Raw genomic sequence first — 6,021 nt, 5'->3', positions numbered from 1 at the left:
CATAGCCTCCTTTTATAGTAGTGCAGCCCGAAAACCCTTGAATTCTCAAGCATTAAGAGGCATAGGATAATCATGCAATAATCGATCTTTGTTTTGATGATGGTTAACACACATAGTAAGAAATTGGACAGCTCGTTCATTATCCTTGCTTCGGATTCGAGCATAGGAAGAATCATCATCAAAAGCTTTTGTTTGCAAGCAGGCTTCAAAAATGTAAGGTTGCACAAGAATGATAGAGTAACTACAAAAGTCTTGAACAAAAAAGTGAAAATTGCCTTTTATGTCTCCAATAGTTACCTGCACATTAGGACATGCAGCATATAACTCTCCAGAAGAGTTGTTTGCAGCTCTCATTCACCATCCTAGATCAACATCTATGGGCCATCCGCCACTTTCATAGAGACTCCTTGCCATGACGTTTATCTCCAAGCCATGGTCTAAGAGTACAATACATGGTATTTCTTTTTCTCCAATTTTGACGACTGTCTCCATTTTTGCTATTGTCCAATACATGCCGGAGTAGTGACTACTTGGAATAAACTGAGCCTCTTCCTCCTCATGCATGTGATGTAGACAACCTTCTTTTTGAGAGGTGGCCTGTCCAACTGGTTTGGACTAGCTGACCATTACATTTTTAGCTTTCACTTCTTTTATTTTTACACTCATGTTTTCTTTATCTTCAGCTTCAATTACTGCAATTAATTCTTTAACTGCTTCAAGATGAATTCCTTGTGAAGTTAGCTTATCTTCATCCTGCATAAAAACTCGAAGCACTTGCAAAAAAGCATGCACTATTTCTTCAACTTCATCACCAATATATTGTCTTTTCCTTCCGATTACATTAATAATTACATCATGGAATTCACGTTTGGCAATTCAAATAATTTTGCCTAAGGTGAATTCAATTTTTCTTCTTAGAATTCGTTCTTCTAGGACTTGTTTGAGATTGGTTGCAAATTCTATGTTACACTGCAATTTGTAGCCTGGCTACTTGACTTTCTTCTTTCCTTCGGTCTTCTTTTTTTGTGGCGCATCTTTCATCTCTTGATCTAGGGTTATATTTTCAGCAAGCTTTGGTTGTTCAGGCGTTCTTCTAGTCACCCGTTTTGGAGGGCCAGAAGAGGAAGGCCCTAGTTCATCTTCTCTTCTTATCTTTTCTTCAATCAAGACTTCTTTATGATTGACGTCAGCCAAATGTGCAAAGGTGGAAAAATAATCTACCCATTCTTTCCAACTAGTTATTCCTCGAATGCACTAGCTGGCATTAGCCAAATCTTCTTTGGCTGCTTTACCACGTTCCACTTGATCTAGTGCCTGCATCCATACTTTAGATTGCACATTAGCTTTACATGCTTTCAAACTTGATTTAATTGGGTCAATTTGTAACCCATAGGTAGCTGCATTAATTGCTACATAGGCATTCTTTATAGCTAAATCTTTTAATATTTTCTTCATTCCACCATTGCCAAAATTTGGCTCCAGTGGAAAACCAGTTTCAGTTGCATGGATTTTTCCATCTTTTCAAAAGACGAGCTTCTATGCTTCAGCCTCACGGAAGGCAAAACACTCCCTCTTGTCATGTTGTTGGTTATCGCACCAAATACAATGCGTCTTAAAGCCTTCTCTCATGGGTCTTTGAGTTGATGATCATCCTTGTTCTTCAACTTTGACATCCAGCTTCTCTACTTTGGAACTAATTTCTGTAAGATTCAAATGAAGGTCACACATGCTTTTAATAAGTTCATCCATGACATCATTTTTAGAAGGAACAAAAGAAGAAAGAGTTGGTTGATTAGTCAAAGGAATAGGGGATTTTGAAGGTGGAACAAGCTCCATCAATGGAGTTGTTGAAGTTGAAGTAGAGCCCAATCTTAGTCGCATCCACTCTCTTCAAGAAATCGTGTTAACTGTAGCACTAAAATCTATCCATGCAATCTTGACTCCTGATTTGGAGTTAGCATCTTCTAGGCGTTGCATTCATATGGCATAGCCCTTTTTGGAGTATAACATTTCCAGAGATGATAGAGCAACTTTTTACATTTAGTCTGGGGAGAATAATGTTATATTATATTTATTTATGGGAACTAGATAATAGTATGGTTTCGGGTCATGGATCTTCTGGAATTGGTAAGTCATTGGAAGATCAGGGTATCCTTTTCTTTGGAACCCATTCTTCTCATAGCGCCCCAACACCTTAATCCTGTCGGCGGGGATGACACGAGTCACTTCCTCATATACATATGAGTTCAGCTCAACCCTCCGCCCTTGAATATGTAAAGTTGAGTTTACGTGAGCCTCCACAAAAATGAACAGCTTCACGATCTTCAGGTCTTCGAACCACTTGATCTTCTTTAGGTTGGTTTGAATATATGCAAACCGATGGGCAGCTATATAGTAGATTCCTGAGGCACCCATCCATCTTCATTCCACGTACAAAGGCGATGGATTATAGATACGATCTAGGATGTTCATAATCTCAACCCTTTGTCGAAAATTCGAGGAATGCATCGCAGTCATAAACATGACTCGGAACACTAAGAACCTGTTCCATGCTTCATAATTCTGCAAGATAGCATCGAAAGTAAGGAAATGTTTGGAACAGCAACATTTGCTTTACTACTTATTATTAAGATTTCTTAAAAATAAATCCTTCGTTGGTTCGATCTGATACTAACTGTAACGTGTCCGCCTGTAATCTTCAGGACACGTCTTAGCAGTCCATTGGAAAGGATGTCTAGAAAGCTCCGCTTGGCACTTCCATGGAATGTTACGGGGTTTGTGATCTAGAACTTTCCACGTCTGCCATGTAGCGGAAGTATTCTGGCCGTTCCCACTTAGGACCGACCTGAATCAAGGTTTTCCCTAATGATCATTTCCTAAACAGCAACTAGCGTCGATTAGCAAGCTTTTCTTGTAGAATGGGATCTGCAGTCTTAAGGAATAATTCAATCTTCTAACCTTCCATACTTTGTTAGTCTTCAGCATCAAGTTGTCCAATTTTACTTTCAAATTCATGGTATAGAGCTGTTGCAGCTAAACCTTTGTTGGGTTTTTCAACCCATTCAGTGAAACTTTTCTTCGTCATAAGGCCAGAGTCTTTTAAGAAGAATTCTTCACATAGGGCTTCTTTGAATGCAGCCCAATCCGCATCTTGTTGGAAAAGACCATGGATTCTTTCTTGAAGACCATGCTTGGCTAGTCTGACAAAATAACGGCTCCATACATGTTACGGTACACTAAAGAAGAGCATTTTCTCAACATACAAACAAATGAAAACAGAGACATTTTGACCATTTAATTGTTTTAATTCATGCCCAACTTCTTCTAGGGCCTTGATAGTTGTGGAATCAATCTTCTCTTCTTTTTGCCTTTTTTGTTTTTGTTGTAACATTTGGATTTTTTGTTGTTGAGTGTGTCGCAGTATGCACACCAATTGTTGTAGAGTAAAATCTGAAGAGTCCCCCATCTTGGAGTTCTCTTACACCGACCTTCACGTTGGGTTCACCAATGTCGCAGTGCATAGGGTTGAAGGTCACCACAAGGGTTTGGAAGGAGAAGAATGTATGGGGGTTCAAGAGCTTACACTCCAGAGATGGTAGAGATAAGAGAAGGGTTGAAGGTTTCAAGCCAAGTTCTTGAAGATAAGTAACAGCAGGGTGAAGGTAGATTCAAGGAGAGGAGTAGACGAAAAAGAAGGGGTTCGAAGAGATTGAAGATGTAGAAGAATACTTCAAAAAAGAATTAGAAAATATAGAAGAATACTAATAGGATGAAACCTGTCAGTTTCTTTCAGCATTATGAGAAAATATAACTCTAATAGACAAAAACGTATACAAAATAATACCTTTCTCTATGCTGCTCAAATCGCTAATCTGATCCTTCCAATGGCTCCGAAAGGGGGTTTAAATAATATGACACCTGACCAGAATCCTATTCGAATCAGTTTGCGGATTTATTAGCCAATTTTACTTATGAAGAGGACCTCTTCTTCAATTGTGGTCCTAGTTTGGATGTTGTTATTGATAATGAGACCAGACCTGGTCGCTTGTGGGGAATGTTATCAGACCACGAGTTATATGGCAGGCGATGGTTGGTATGGGTAATGTGAAGAGTGGCCGAGACCCATCTACCACTATTATCTTGGACCCATAGGTTGATCAGACGACATATTATGCGTATGCCTCTTGCTATATATGCAGAAGGTATGGGTCGCAACTTGATACATTTAGTTTAGGGCTGAGAGCATTCTTTCCCTTGGAATAGAGCATATTTTTGTATATTTTCCTTCTTCCAAGAAGAGATCTATATGAGCTGGTTTGATTGATTTCTTTAGGCGAAGAGGGCTAATTGTTTTAAGGGTTTCATGTTTGGTTTCTTTAGGCCAAGAGGGCCCTATGTCTGTTTGGTGCAGGTACGTTTAATGGTTTGTTGTTTTAGTGATTGCATGATACAAGTTTATGAAGTTGCTGGAGGGAGCCTTTGCTGTGGAGGAGCTTCTTATGGCCATTCCAAGTGGTTTCATCCCCCTTTCTAAGTTTTTTTTTTCCTTATGCAAATAATGATACATATGCATGTGCGGGTTACTTTCTTTTTGTTTGATGGGGACCGGCAATCGAGGCATGACATCCCAGGTTTAGGTTTGGTATGTCTATGGGAGGTTTGAACACCATATTGGGAAATATGGGAATTTCCCATAAGTTTGGGACATGTGATCAAATCTTTGGATTTGTCATAACTTGAACACTATAACTCCAAGTTGAACACTCTATAGCTCAATAGATTCCATTTTTCAAGCACTTTCCAATGACAGGTCACATCATATAGTTTTGAGAAACTTATGGGCATGTTATTTGGGTGCCATCTTTTTAGTATTTAAAAAATGGGAATTGAGAGATTCCCAAACTTACTAATATTGTGTTTTTGGGTAGTCATTGCCTCCTTCAAAGGTATTGTCATGCGTTGAAAGATCTATTTTAGATGGGAGTTCTAGTGACCTTGTTTTGCTAACCTACTAGGCGGTTGTTCTAGGAGGTCCTGTTAGTGTGAGCTAGTTAGGAAAGCCTACCAGACAAAATGATGCTACAAAGAAGAAAAACCCTAAATATCTTAAACAAAATATATAAATATACAGACGTGTGTAAAAAGGGGCTCTAACCCCTAAAATAATAAAAAAGAGACGAAAGAAAAATCTTTGAGTAGTTATTTATCGCCTTGCGAAGGATGGTAGGTTCCTGGGGATGAGACAAGACCCAGGGCCAATGCCTTGTCTTCCTAGGGGTGGCAACTAGCTGAAAAGCAAAGAATAAAAGAAGGTTAGAGTGAAAATAAAAGTGAGCATTAGCAATGGATTAAGTGTCACCTCGTGAGAACTTGGTAGGTTCTTGGGTACTGAGATAGGACGTGAGGCCAATGCCCTATTCTCCTTGGGTCACTACGCTCAACTCCCTCCTTTTTACATGCTCGAGTATGGAAAATAAGCGGTTAAGGAACCAATGTGCTAAAAGATAATATTTGTTGATCAGGCTATAGGATTCCTCGCCTAGTAGGAGCTCCTAGTTGAGTTATCCTTAGTCGGGTAGGTAGTTCAGGCCACAACTTAGGATGCCCTCTTTGACCGTTCCTTTTAGCTTGGCTATGTTAGAACGAAAGGTTAGTGACTAGCTTTAGAATTTTTATCACATTATGCTAGCCCTGTTCCTCATAGATTTCATGCCTTGGTTTTGTCAAAGGGTAGGGTGAGAGATGTGATGTGTTTTGATGCGTATCTATATTGTATCAGCTTGATGCTTCCTTTGGTTGTGTATGTGCAGATATGTTCGAGGGATTCGACATGGTGAGTCACCCTATCTCGTGGTCGCCAATGGTAGATGATTTTTTACTTTGAGAGCTACTTACAAATAGCCAAAATTTCCAAATTTTAGGGAAAAAATAGACTTCGTTGAAGGCGGCGGCAATCAGTATGATTTTAAGCGACAATACCCAAAAGTGCCTTAAAGACTCACTGGACGGCAGTTGGTAAAT

The sequence above is a fragment of the Lygodium microphyllum genome, chromosome 3, assembly GCF_053477565.2.
Source record: "Lygodium microphyllum isolate KBCC chromosome 3, Lygodium_microphyllum_v1.1.10, whole genome shotgun sequence".
In the NCBI taxonomy this organism is placed as follows: domain Eukaryota; kingdom Viridiplantae; phylum Streptophyta; class Polypodiopsida; order Schizaeales; family Lygodiaceae; genus Lygodium; species Lygodium microphyllum.
The sequence above is the reverse complement of the archived record's forward strand: the minus strand, read 5'-3'. Positions refer to the sequence as shown.